General features: G+C 42.8%; 2 non-coding genes across 2 annotated transcripts; one reads left to right on the forward strand and one right to left on the reverse strand.

Moving 5' to 3' along the window:
- Positions 1-904: 904 nt before the first annotated feature.
- Trnat-cgu lies at positions 905-978 on the reverse strand. The gene has a single exon. It is a non-coding gene; the product is annotated as a tRNA-Thr (tRNA).
- A 541-nt stretch (positions 979-1,519) lies between these two features.
- Positions 1,520-1,593, forward strand: Trnat-ugu. Its single transcript has one exon. It is a non-coding gene; the product is annotated as a tRNA-Thr (tRNA).
- The last annotated feature ends 13,686 nt before the right edge of the window (positions 1,594-15,279 follow it).

The raw sequence follows: 15,279 nt of genomic DNA on the forward strand, positions 1-15,279 counted from the left end.
CGCGACGGAGCAGCAGTTGTGGACGGACCAGCAGTCCAGTCGGTCGGTTGGTGTGGAACAGCAAGCAAGCCCCCGTGACGCAGAGTCGGGCTGGAATCACTGGCGGCCTGCACGCGCGGTTGGAGTGTGAGGTGCTGCTTGTGAGTGCTGCGAAGTTCGTCGCCCACCGATGTTGGACATGAAAGTTGAGTCCTCACTTAACTTACTGTCGAGCCTCAACTGTTTACATTTCTTCGTTTGATCCTGGTTGTCGCTTTCGGGACATTCCCACGAGGTAAGGTTCCAGCCGTCTTCCTGTGAAATTTAACTTAACTTAATTTACTCCCTGTTATGGAAGTTTACCAGCGATATCTTCTGCCTTGTGGCCGTTGACGTTCTGGTTACCTGCCCTGGTCATTGACGTAATTTTAGGCAGTGTATTTTTCTCGTCGTGTTGTTGCTGTCCATCGCGGCAGCTGAGGTGTTGCTGGTCGGTTTGTGCGCCAATATTCTGTGTGTCGTGTATTGAAATCTTGTGGTCGTTTTGCTGGTTGCATGGAGTGGAGCTGATTTGGTTGATTGGTTGGTCGGCTGCCTGTTGGATGGGTTGCCTGCAGATTAAGAAGTCGTTGGACAGGCTGCCTGTCTTACCTAAACGGGCGTTAGTGTTACAATCCCAGGCTGACCCTTGGAAACTTCTGAGCGCCATGCCTTGTGTGTTATGTAGTAATTTCCCTGTTTGGATTTTAGTTATTTGGTTGATGCGTGGCCTTCAGCCGAGTTTTAATGTCTCTGAAATTAATGTCCTTGTCTTGCCCTTAAGGCGTAAGATTGTTATGCTTTTGGAATAAATGATGACTAACTGAAACCCTCAGCTGCCGACAGGTGTTGTTGATATAACTCGATGTGGACAGTTGAAAATGTGTGCCCCGACCGGGACTCGAACCCGGGATCTCCTGCTTACGTGGCAGACGCTCTATCCATCTGAGCCACCGAGGACACAGATGAATAGCGCGACTGCAGGGACTTATCCCTTGCACGCTTCCCGTGAGACTCACATTCCCAACTGTCCACAATTCTACATATGTAATGTACCTTATAGACATTTGCCCATTCACTCGTTACTCGCGCACGCTTTGGCGATTCCCGTAAGAGTTTGGGCAACCTGTGCGCATTCGCACAGACAAAGGTCAATGGCTGGGTAGCCTTTAACTATATATATGAAGACAGTAACTGTTCTCGAAAGAACAGACTACTGTTGATGACCGTGCAGCTTTTCCCTGGAATAAATTAAGACTAACTGCAACCCTCAGCTGCCGACAGGTGTTGTTGATATACCTAGCCATTGACCTTCGTCTGTGCGAATACGCACAGGTTGCCCAAACTCTTACGGGAATGGCCAAAGCTTGCGCGAGTAATGAGTGAATGGGCAAATGTCTATAAGGTACATTACATATGTAGAATTGTGGACAGTTGGGTATGTGAGTCTCACGGGAAGCGTGCAAGGGATAAGTCCCTGCAGTCGCGCTGTTCATCTGTGTCCTCGGTGGCTCAGGTGGATAGAGCGTCTGCCATGTGAGCAGGAGATCCCGGGTTCGAGTCCCGGTCGGGGCACACATTTTCAGCTGTCCACATCGAGGTATATCAACAACACCTGTTGGCAGCTGAGGGTCTCAGTTAGTCATCATTTATTCCAGGGAAAAGCTGCACGGTCATCAACAGTATTCTGTTCTTTCGAGAACAGTTACTGTCTTCATAGTTATGCTTTTGTTTTAAGATAAGACCTTCTGCCTTTTGATTGAAACTCTTCTAATTGCCTAATATACAGCCTCTAGCCAAGTTCCATTAAAATTAAACTGCTAAAGAATTCAGCCTGTTTAGATTGAATTCTTGGGTGAAACCTCCAGAAGAACCTTGTATTTCAATTTCTTGGTTAGGCCTTGTGCGTTGGATTTTGAGTGTGGCCTTCAGACGATCTAAAGTTAATCAAAGGAGGTCGATTAAGGTTTTGAGTGTTTTGCATCCTTGTTGTAATATTGTGTGTTGATGGATAAAATTTGTATGTTGAGTGAAACTGACAGCAACACATTTTGTCCCCTTTCCACAATCTAATCCGCTCTGTCCAGCTAGCGCGGGCGTTACAATACTTGTGTCTCGCAATCGAGTCTGGCTGCCATTTCAGTGGCAAGTCGCAAGTAGAAGTCGCAAGTGGCAACTAAAAGTAGCATTTAACAACCAATGTGGCGTGCCGTCTCATTTCAGGACCGATGGACGCGACACTGCATTTGATCTACATCTATATTTACATCTACATACATGCTCTACAAACCACCGTACGGTAGTACCACTACCGATTGTTTCCTTTCCTGTTCCATTTCGTAAATAGAGCTAGGGCAAAACAACTATCTACATACCTCCGTATGAGTCCTGATTTCTCGTCTCTTATCTTCGTGGTCCTTACCCGAAATGTTTGTTGGCGGACGTAGGATCGTTATGCATTCAGCTTGAAATACTGGTTCTCAAAATTTTCTCAGTAGTGTTTCTCGAAAACAACGTCGCCTCCCCTGCATAGATTCCGACTTCAGTTTCCGAAGCATCTCCGTAACGTATGTCGTTCGAACATACCGGTAACAAATCTAGCAGCCCGCCTTATAACTGCTTCGATGTCTTCATTTAATACGACCTGGTGCGGATCCCATAAACTCCAGCACTACTCAAGAATAGGTCGCACCAGTGGCCTATATCCGTTCTCCTTTACAGAACTACGCTTCCCTATGAACTGAAATTGATCATTTGCCTTCCCTACTACAGTCCTTACAGACTCATTCCACTTCATATTGCTTTGCAACGTTACACCCAGGTCTTTAAACGACTTGATTGTGTCAAGTAGGAGAGCATTAATGCTATATCCGAACGTTAAGGGTTTGTTTTTGCTACTCATCTACATTTAGAGCCAGCTGCCATTCCTTACATTAACTGTAATTTTTTTTAAGTCGTCCTGTATGTTACTGTAGTTACTCAACTTCATCAAAAAACAGCCATAGATTACTGCCCACCCTCTCCACTATATCATTCATGTGTACAGAGAACAACAGCGGTCCTACCACACTTCCCTGGGGAACTCCTGACGATACCCTTGTCTCTGAAGAACACTCACCGTCGACGACAACATACTGTTCGTTCAACTGCTCTTCCAAGTCCTTTGATGCCCCTGACAGAATTATAATGTCATCAGCAAATATCAAAGTTCTTGTTTCTTCTTTCTAAACTTTAATTGGTTCAAATGGTTCAAATGGCTCTGAGCACTATGGGTCTTAACTTCTGAGGTCATCAGTCCCCTAGAACTTAGAACTACTTAAACCTAACTAACCTAAGGACATCACACACATCCATGCCCGAGGCAGGATTCGAACCTGCGACAGTAGCGCCTAAACTTCAATTCTTACTCCTAATTTTTCTTTGGTTTCCCTCACTGCTTGCTCAATTTAAAAATTAAATAACACCAGGGATAGCCTACAACTCTGTCTCAGTTAGTTAGTTAGTCAGTTAGTTACGTGTTCCATTGATCAATAGCACGGAAAAACCGTTATGATGTGGAACGTGTCACTCCTTTCTCGACCGCTGCTCCCTTTCATGCCCCTCTACTCTTGTAACTGCCGTCTGGTATCTTTCCAAGTTGTACATAGCCATTCGTTCCCTATGTTTTATCCCTGCTACCTTCAGAGTTTCAAAGCAAGTATGCCATTCAATATTGTCAAAAGATTTCTCTAAGTCTACAAATGCTATAAACGTAAGTGTGCCTCACCTTAGCCTATCTTCTAAGATAAGTCGTAGGGTCAGTATTGCCTTGCGTGTTCCTGCGTTTCTCCGGAGTCCAAACCGAGCGAGGTGGCGCAGTGGTTAGCACACTGGACTCGCATTCGGGAGGACGACGGTTCAATCCCGTCTCCGGCCATCCTGATTTAGGTTTTCCGTGATTTCCCTAAATCGTTTCAGGCAAATGCCGGGATGGTTCCTTTGAAAGGGCACGGCCGATTTCCTTCCCAATCCTTCCCTAACCCGAGCTTGCGCTCCCTCTCTAATGACCTCGTTGTCGACGGGACGTTAAACACTAACTAACCGGAGTCCAAACTGATCTTACTCGAGGTCAGCTTCTATCAGTTTTTCAATTCTTTTATAAAAAAATTCGTGTTAATCATTTGCAACTATGATATTTAAACTCAGAGTTCGGTAATATTCACTCCCGAGAGCTCCTGCTTTCCACTGTCGGAATTGAAATTATTAGTCCGCAGCTCGTGGTCGTGCGGTAGCGTTCTCGCTTCCCACGCCCGGGTTCCCGGGTTCGATTCCCGGCGGGGTCATGGATTTTCTCTGCCTCGTGATGACTGGGTGTTGTGTGATGTCCTTAGGTTAGTTAGGTTTAAGTAGTTATAAGTTCTAGGGGACTCATGACCATAGATGTTGGGTCCCAGAGTGCTCAGAGCCATTTGAACTATTTTTTGAAATTATTACATCCTTTTTGAAGTTTGAGAGTATTTCGCCTGTCTCATACATCTTACACACCAGATGGAAGAGTTTTCTCGTGGCTGGCTCTCCCAAGGCCATCAGTTGTTCTGACTGAGTGCCATCTGCTTCTGGAGCCTTGTTTCGATTAGGTATTTCAGCGCTCTGTCAAATTCGTCTCGCAATATCATGTCTCCCATTTCATCTTCGTCCACGTCCTCTTTCATTCCTAAAATATAATTCATCTCGCTTGTATAGGCCATCTATATACTCCTTCCACCTTTCAGCTTTGCCTTCTTTGTTTAGGACTGCAGCGTAACAGCATAGAAGTTCCCATGTGCAGTGAACTTTTACTCCGAAATGTCTCGTAAAATCTCTGCCTTATCGACTTCACTTTGGTCGTGAGCTTATCTTTGGCTGAGCTGCGGCGCCTGCTGAGTGAAGGAAAGCCGTTGGGAAAGAGTATTTAAGTCGTGAGTGCTCTTCGGCAGAGTACCCCCTTTGAGTCCTCTGCCTCCGTAGGCTCCTCCCCCCCCCCACTTCATTTTTCCTCTCCTTCCCGCCCTTTTTTCCCCCTCATCTGACAAGGTCCCCCAACCGGCCCTTGGCTGTGGTGTATCATCTGTGCGCCAACTTTTTAGTGCAATGTTTTAAGTGAGTGTTAAGTATTGTGCGTCTTTTACGAAGTGTTGCGAACAGAAATCATACTGTAGCTGGGTGTGATTATTATATCTCTTGCGAACAGAAACCACACTGTCGCCGTGTTGTTTTAATTGTCTTTCTACAATTTTCCCTGTCTGCTTCCTGTGTATTTTATTAGCATCACCAACCCTTTGTTTGATGTTTTTCCGCCATTTTACAATTTAAGTCGCCGTTTTTATCGCCTGCCTGTTTATTATCTTCTTCTTCTGTTTTAAAAATCTGTAGGTTGAAGAGCGGCGTTCTGAGCTTCTGCCAGCCCGCCCCTTCGGGGGGAATCGAAACTCAATAAACGAAAAAAAAAAAAAATTCGGTAGAGAAGAGTTGTTCCCATGTGAGCGAAGTGTTACGCTACAAGGACGCCTGTACGCGACCGGTATCGGATACCCAACTGCAGATGCAGCTATGTTGTATGGCTACATGTACCTTAGTTACGAGGAAGAGTTGGATTTATTATTTTGCTATCGGAGTAAGCACCTCATTTCACGGTAGAACTTTTATGTTTTGGCCTTCAGTTAGAAAGTGCTAAATATTGACCATGTCTTCCATTTGTGCTGACTCTGTGTGGCCTGAACGTACTTTTAGAACTAGCTTGTTAGTGCCATATTTCCGTGTAATTGGTATTTCTGCTGCACTTCATTCGCATTTGTCCGCGGTCGTGTGCCTTGAGTAGATTATGTGGGAAGTCGTACACCCGGCTCCTTTGTACCCCTGAATGTTCAGAATTACTGGTTTTGCACGTGATTCTACGAGGTGCATTCAAGTTCTAAGGCCTCCGATTTTTTTTCTAATTAACTACTCACCCGAAATCGATGAAACTGGCGTTACTTCTCGACGTAATCGCCCTGCAGACGTACACATTTTTCACAACACTGACGCCATGATTCCATGGCAGCGGCGAAGGCTTCTTTAGGAGTCTGTTTTGACCACTGGAAAATCGCTGAGGCAATAGCAGCACGGCTTGTGAATGTGCGGCCACGGAGAGTGTCTTACATCGTTGGAAAAAGCCAAAAGTCCATGGAGCCAGGTCAGGTGAGTAGGGAGCATGAGGAATCACTTCAAAGTTCTTATCACGAAGAAACTGTTGCGTAACGTTAGCTCGATGTGCGGGTGCGTTGTCTTGGTGAAACAGCACACGCGCAGCCCTTCCCGGACGTTTTTGTTGCAGTGCACGGAGGAATTTGTTCTTCAAAACATTTTCGTAGGATGCACCTATTACCGTAGTGCCCTTTGGAACGCAATGGGTAAGGATTACGCCCTCGCTGTCCCAGAACATGGACACCATCATTTTTTCAGCACTGGCGGTTACCCGAAATCTTTTTGGTGGCGGTGAATCTGTGTGCTTCCATTGAGCTGACTGGCGCTTTGTTTCTGGATTGAAAAATGGTATCCACGTCTCATCCATTGTCACAACCGACAAAAAGAAAGTCCCATTCATGCTGTCGTTGCGCGTCAACATTGCTTGGCAACATGCCACACGGGCAGCCGTGTGGTTGTCTGTCAGCATTCGTGGCACCCACCTGGATGACACTTTTCGCATTTTCAGGTGTTCATGCAGGATTGTGTGCACAGAACCCATAGAAATGCCAACTCTGGAGGCGATCTGTTCAACAGTCATTCGGCGATCCCCCAAAACAATTGTCTCCACTTTCTCGATCATGTCGTCAGACCGGCTTGTGCGAGCCCGAGGTTGTTTCGGTTTGTTGTCACACCATGTTCTGCCTTCATTAAACCGTCGCACCCACGAACGCACTTTCGACACACCCATAACTCCATCACCACATGTCTCCTTCAACTGTCGATGAATTTCAATTGGTTTCACACCACGCAAATTCAGAAAACGAATGATTACACGCTGTTCAAGTAAGGAAAACGTCGCCATTTTAAGTATTTAAAACAGTTCTCATTCTCGCTGCTGGCGATAAAATTCCGTCTGCTGTACGGTGCTGCCATCTCTGGGACGTATTGACAATGAATGCGGCCTCATTTTAAAACAATGCGCATGTTTCTATCTCTTTCCAGTCTGGAGAAAAAAAATCGCAGGCCTTAGAACTTGAATGCACCTCGTATTTTACCTTGTGTCAGCATGTTATTTAATGCTGTCTACGGTCGTATGTCGTGAGTAAATTGTTTGTCAAGTCATACGGCAGTTATATACACGTTTATTCTGCTGAGTGTTCGTAGCTGAACAGCGAGCGGCTGTGTACGTTTGTTGTTTCTTGTTTATTATCTCCCTTCATGTGTACGTATTGTAATTGTTTTACTGTACGACTGACGGAAAACCCATGTCTAGGTGTTTTTGGCATCTTATTTTTAAACTGCGCGACCGACGCAAATTATTAGCTACAGAATTCTGAGAAACTGATGGGTCAAATGGCTCTAAGCAGTATGGGACTTAACACCTGAGGTCATCAGTCCCTAGAACTTAGAACTACTTAAACCTAACTAACCTAAGGACACCACACACATCCATGCCCGAGGCAGGATTCGAACCTACGACCGTAGCGGTCGCGCGGTTCCACTCTGAAGCGCCTAGAACCGCTCGGCCACTCCGGCCGGCTGAGAAACTGTTTCGAGAAAGGACGGCCACAGCGGAGTGTGTATTTTCCGTTTGAAATTATACTGTTGAGCTTGTTGCATGTTATCTGGTCGCTAGACTCTAAGGGTTTTTCTACTTAGTATGAGATTTTGGCAGATTTATGCTGTAGACTGTGATTTTTTATAGTGTAACTTGATTTTGTTTGTTTCAGTTTCTTCAATTATGTGTATAATGTTACTATGGCTGTAGTCCTATTGTGACTTCAACGCTTGTTAGTGAAGAAGTTGAAGCATTGGGCAATGAATGGCTGTGTAAACAGCAAGCGTTCACACAAGGAAAAACACGCCAGCGGGAAAAGATGGAATGTTTTGTTCTCCATTCAAGCTTCTCTGTGAATTAACTTTTTGTTGCTCTTGTGATTACTCTGTTTCAGAACACGGCTTGCTGTGTAGTGATTAATGTGTCACTCTGACTGGATATTCGTTCACCACTGGATTACTTACCTTAACTGGCACTTATTTTCGGTGCTTTAACGACGCCGCCTTCAGCGTGTGCATGCTAGATTCTTGTTGTTTTGAAACGTGGTAGAGTTCCGAGATTAGACTGCTATTAGCAGTCCTGGAAGTTTTCTGTGTATGTGCACAGATGTGTAGTTGTTGGCTTGCGTCCTTAAGATTGTTGTTTTATTCGCCGTCTTACTGCTGTGTGTCAGTCTTGGCGCCTGTATAAATTCTTTTAGCATTTTCTTGTTACTGAAATCGTGGGAATTCGAAAGACACTTTACGTGTATAATCAAGAGCCGTTCCTCATAAGCACCTTGGTGAAAGGAAACTCGACCATAAAGTTTGTTACCTCGAGGCCTGCGCTGATGAGATAATTACTTTTTCTTACCGAAGTTATTGTTTAGCGCTCCGGCGCCAGCGTTAAATATAGGAAGTTGTATTTTACTTTTATCGAGAACTAGTTAAGCTGTCACCAACCTGATATAATTGTAACTGTGCTGTTATACTGAAACTTGTTGATTTGTGTTTCAGATAAAGAAGGTATCGGACTTGGCGTTAGCCGCTCTCGAGCCCGCAAAGGGACCGTTCTTTTGTACTATACTTTCATTGGTAGTTTGGGTCTACATTTGTAAAGTCGTTAATGTTTTCTGTTTCAAGAAACTTGCTAAAAATTCAGAGAAGTGGTGGACGCGCAGTGAAATTAAACTGAGATTTATATTGATTGCCGTTTCTTTATTGTGTAAAAAATTTGTAATCTGAAATTTGTGGACCTCTGGAAAGAATTTCTTTTTTTGCTGAAACTGTTCATAAATTTGTTAGCCTTAGATTGTGTTTATTTCGGTACCACCATCTTCCCGCTCCAAACCTACTGTAGCTTCCTGCCGCCACAACCTTAATATGTACTTAACCAGACTACGAATTATCACCTGATTTGGCTCATGCAGATATGCTGTTCCCGTACGAAAAAATCCGTAGTACCTACAAAGAAAGAACAAATTAATATCTGTATCTTGGAGATAAATGAGGTTGCGAAAAGTGTTGATTTATGTTTTGTGATGACGTGATACTATTCGCCTAAGTGAAAACAGATCAAAATATCTTTCTGTCGAAAAGTATTTCCACAGAAGGGTGCGATGAAGGGAAGCAGTGTGGTGGAACCGAAGGAAGACTGAAATGGAATGGAGAGGAAAGATATGAGAAATGTAAGTAAGAGCATAAGGTAATGAAAACCAAAGCAAATGACAAGGCCAACGCACAAAAGCATAATTATTCATTTCATAATTAAGTGAACATTAAATTAGCTTAAAAGGTCAAAGTACTATGAACAACTAGTAAATATTCGAGACGGGATTTAACATAGGCGACATAAACAATCAGTGTTGAAACGTGCTGGCGAGCATCTACGAAAAATCAGCAAGCACATTGGTAACACAATGACAAAAGGCGGTGAAAATGTCTTGATTATGCAAGTGCCAAAAAGAAGAGGAAAACGCTTGGAATTAATGCAGATAATCGATTGAAGCAGATCTAATTTAATATTATTTCCCCTCTCGCGTCAAGCTTTGTACTATGTCGTAGCAAATAAACGTATTTTACACTTAGCACGCATTTTATTTGCAGTTTTTGTTGTCCTGCGCCCCTCCTCCTAACAATAGGCCATCGGTATAGTTTTTCGAAGCATATCTTTATATGTCTGTAGTACTACGAAATGCAGATAATGATGATTCAGCACTCATTGATTCCATTGTATTGTAAATTATTTCTGAATAACACGGAGAGCTGATTAATTGACGAGATTAGCGAGACCTGGAAGAGAAACCCCGATGAGTTTCACAATGGCACTTCCCCGCGAACAATGGGCGGCGTTTTAAGTATCAGGGACAGCATTAATTCGCTTTTAAAGACCTGCAAGGGCTCTTCTCATTTTTATCTAATTTGTGAAGATTTTAATCTCGACGAGACTTAATTACTGCAATAGAATTCTACCGTTTTTCCCCATTTTCGGCAGAAAATGTATAATATTATTTTTGAAATATGGAACCTATTCTTTGCCCGAAACGCATTTAGTATTCAACTTTTTAAACACAGTACAAACTTATGAATATTTTTCATCAGCGTAAATATTCGATATACTTTGATGATGTTGGAGAAGAATAAATTTACTGATTAATAAATGTAAAGTAAGCTTGACATTTAGTATTTAATGTCCCATTGCGAATAAAACAACGCAGATTTGTCAAACATACAGTGATAATTCACTTAAACAAAACGACTTTAATAGTTTCTTGTGGTGCCCATTTCCGCATCAGCTGTGTACAAACTGTAGTCGTTTGAAAGAGAAACGCATTTTCCTTGTTTCACAAGTTCCTGACTTACATTTTTCTCGCTAGATTGAGCATGTAGCCTAATACACGTCATAATATGACATTCTAAAATTTTTTTACGTAACTTGTGCTTTACTTAACTTGTGCTTTATTTAAAGGCATTTTCAGTCGATCTCCTGAATTTAATAGACAATTTTATCTTTTGCACATATGGATTGCTGTTTGTACTTACAGGATACGGGTTTAAAACTTTTCATTGAAGTTTTTATAATAAAAAGGAAAGGTACTTACAAAACAGCCTCTAATTCATTGATTTTAAGCCAAAAATCTTTCTCTTGTGTGGCAAACAGGTTGAAAGTTTTGCAGTTCTCCTTGTGGTCCCTCTGGTTCCGAAATATACACTACCGGCCATTAAAATTGCTACACCACGAAGATGACGTGCTACAGATGCGAAATTTAACCGACAGGAAGACGATGCTGTGATATGCAAATGATTAGCTTTTCAGAGCATTCACACAAGGTTGTCGCCTGTGGCGACACCTACAATGTGCTGAGGAAAGTTTCCAGCCGATTGCTCATACACAAACAGCAGTTGACCGGCGTTGCCTGGTGAAACGTTGTTGTGATGCCTCGTGTAAGGAGGAGAAATGAGTACCATCACGTTTCCGACTTTGATAAAGGTCGGATTGTAGCCTATCGCGATTGAGGTTTATCGTATCGCGACATTGCTGCTCGCGTTGGTCGATATCCATTGACTGTTACCAGAATATGGAATCGGTGGGTTCAGGAGGGTAATACGGAACGCCGTGCTGGATCCCAACGGCCTCGTATCACTAGCAGTCTAGATGACAGGCATCTTATCCGCATGGCTGTATCGGATCGTGCAGCCACGTCCCGATCCCTGAGTCAACAGATGGGGACGTTTGCAAGACAACAACCAACAACCATCTGCACGAACAGTTCGACGGCGTTTGCAGCAGCATGGACTATTAGCTCGGAGACCATGGCTGCGGTTGCCCTTGACCCTGCACCACAGACAGGAGCGTCTGCGATGGTGTACTCAACGACGAACCTGGGTGCATGAATGGCAAAACGTAATTTTTTCAGATGAATACAGGTTCTGTTTACAGCATCATGATGGTCGCATCCGTGTTTGGCGACATCGCGGTGAACGCACACTGGAAGCGTGTATTCGTCATCGCCATACTGGCGTATCACCCAGCGTGATGGTATGGGGTGCCTTTGGTTACACGTCTCGGTCACATCTTGTGCGCATTGACGGCACTTTGAACAGTGGACGTTACATTTCAGATGTGCTACGACCCGTGGCTCTACCCTTCATTCGATCCCTGCGAAACCTTACATTTCAGCAGGATAATGCACGACCGCATGTTGCAGGTCCTGGATACAGAAAATGCTCTGGCATGTACGTTCTCCAGATCTCTCACCAATTGAAAACGTCTGGTAAATGGTGGCCGAGCAACTGGCTCGTCACAATACGCCACTCTCTACTCTTGATGAACTATGGTATCGTGTTGAAGCTGCATGGGCAGCTGTACCTGTACACACCATCCAAGCTCTGTTTGACTCAATGCCCAGGCGTATGAAGGCCGTTATTACGGCCAGAGGTGGTTGTTCTGGGTACTGATTTCTCAGGGCCTATGCACCCAAACTGAGGGAAAATGTAATCGCATGTCAGATCTAGTATAATATATTTGTCCAACGAATGCCCGTTTATCATCTGCATTTCTTCTTGTGTAGCAATTTTAATGCCTAGTAGTGTAGCACTGTAACTGCTATTTTCTGTGTCTACAGTAGCATTCGTTTCTATCACTGTTGCCAACTTTCTCAGTTTTTGGTTCGAACTATTTTCGGTTTGTATGTGGTATGTACAAAATAACAAACGTTTTAAAATGACAAGGCACAAAAACAGCATTAAAAATAGACAATTCATTCTAAAAGTACATTCAAGAAATAACAAAAGACACAGACATCTAATACAGAGCAGGAATATACCAACTGCAATGCAACACATCGAAAATTTCCTTTAATAATTATCTTCATTCGATTTAGAGCTGGTGTTGGCTTGGTTGGTTGGTTACAACTTTACTGTTGTTTAACTTTGGTTGCTTTGTGCATTTCCAACTGCGAGAGAAGCCAAATATATTTGCCTGGGTGACTACAACATGTAATTTCGCCCTGTTTTACAATCTTTCTAAAAATGTGCAAACTGATTACATGGTGAACTTAACTGTTAATCGCGTTAACGCGTTAATGATTTGCCTAATAGTGCTGTTCACGCTATGGTTCCTGTGCGTTGATAACTTTCGTAGCAAACTGATCCTGAAATGGAAATATCTTACCTCGTAATGTAACTGCTCGTAAATGCGGTGCTTGCTGCTCTCGTGCGACAGCTGCAAATTGCAGACTGCGGTTGCTGAGAGTTGATTGCGATGCACCAGACAACAAGTACACTATTTCATATACATCACCGAGTGAGACACCCTTTACATAAAAATGACTTAGATCGAGGCTGTGGACAATGCTCTTAGGTGAAATATTCCTTAAACAAACTGTTTTTAATTATCTGACATATTATTAACTGTATGAAACTCATTATTCAACACTAATTAACATTGACCGAGGGGGACATTGATAACAGACTCTTACTCTCACAAATGTTAGACAAATAATTGACAATCATAAAAAATACCATACAGTGAAAATTACTCATTCTTCAATGAAACGTCTCAAGTTCCCTAATATGGATGTCTCATTCAACAATGATTCTAATTACTCGCGAGTGCAGTGTCAATAAATGAAAAACATAACTGTCATTCCTTTTCATACCCTTTCTTAATCTCATTACATCTCATTTCGTTCTAAATCATTAATCAAATCTTTCTCTACTGTTTCACAATATACAGACACAAATTATTTTACTTAAACACAGATGCAGTTAACTTTACGTCTACATTGCCACGAGTCCTCTGCTCGACGTCTGTCTCACTACTCCTTTAACTATAGAAATCCATCGTTCCTCGCTACTAAGCAGCGATGACAAAAACTAGCACATCTTCCAGTGCCATTGGTACTCTGACGAAAGACTGCGCGCGAATAATAAGTGATTCAAAATTTTCGCTTAGCGTCTGAGACACCGAAAGTATGTACAAATTCTAGATGTGGAAATAACAAACTCCCAATAGGCCTTCTTCGACATGTTTTGGAACCTATGTAGGACAAAGCAGCAGAATATTTGATGCCCGATAAGAAAAGCATATCATAGCATGGAAATATGGGACATGCCCCTCAACTTTTGCAGAACATTTAAGAGAAGATAATCACAAATCCACTACAAGAGAAAAAGACATTAAAATACTTAGAATAAATAGTGAGAGGCACCTCTTAACCTCACAAGAAAAGTATCTCATATAGAAAGCAAAGGGTGAAAAGAAGCTACTATTGAATGACCAAGTGCATATGACTAACCATTCAGTGTTCACGCTGACTGATCGTATAGTAGACAGAAATCCCAATAGATGATCACAAATCTCATTCCTTTCCTAAGTGTATAAATGAAAAATGAAAAAAGAAAAAATAATAATGAATAGAACCAGTAAGTAAATATTAACTAAGTAAAATAAGTAAATAAATAATAAAATAAAAAGATGACACACACACGCACACATACATTAACACACATAAAGTCACACAAAAAAGAACTGAAAGCCAAAACTGGGGAACTTGGCAATCCTTACAGAAGCGAATGTCACTCTGGACAAAGAAAATGGCTGTTACAGTACTATATTTCGAAAACGGAGTGATTACAATCGAAACTGCAAAGCTTTGAATCATTTGCTATATGAGAGAAAACTGTTTGGCTTAGAAACAATACTGTGTTAAGTATCTATCCATTTTATTTTGAAAACTTCTATTAACTTGGTTGGTTGTTTTGGGGAAGGAGACCAGACAGCGAGGTAATGGGTCTCATCGGATTAGGGAAGGACGGGGAAGGAAGTCGGCCGTGCCCTTTGAAAGGAACCATCCCGGCATTTGCCTGGAGCGATTTTAGGGAAATCACGGAAAACCTAAATCAGGATGGCCGGACGCGGGATTGAATGGTTCAAAGGGCTCTGAGCACTATGGGACTTAACATCTGTGGTCATCAGTCCCATAGAACTTAGAACTACTTAAACCTAACTAACCTAATGACATCACACACATCCATGTCCGAGGCAGGATTCGAACCTGCGACCGTAGCAGTCGCGCGGTTCCGGACTGAGCGCCTAGAACCGCTAGACCACCGCGGTCGGCGCGGGATTGAACCGTCGTCATCCTAAATGCGAGTCCAGTGCTTCTATTAACTGTTTTAAATCTATAACATTATTGTACAAAGATAATCTACATGTGAAAATAAAGAAAAAGGTCGTGTAATATTCCAGGACTCCCACAGATGTCTTGCAAATAAGGCGCAACGCGTTTGGGTGCACAAATCATATAAATTAACTGGGCATGTAGCAAGGAAAACAGCGTTTTTTTTAAACTACTGCAAACCGACTTCACTATATTGGGAAGATAGAGAAAGTTAGTTTAAGGGAGGGAATACAAAGGAGGGGGAGAAACTTGAACGTTCCTTCAACAGCGAGGTCATTCGAGGTAAAACACAAAGTCGGATTGGGGAACGATGCCACAGTAAATCGACCATGACCTTTTCAGAGGAACTACGATTTGA

Source organism: Schistocerca americana, chromosome 1 (assembly GCF_021461395.2).
Source record: "Schistocerca americana isolate TAMUIC-IGC-003095 chromosome 1, iqSchAmer2.1, whole genome shotgun sequence".
Lineage (NCBI taxonomy): Eukaryota > Metazoa > Arthropoda > Insecta > Orthoptera > Acrididae > Schistocerca > Schistocerca americana.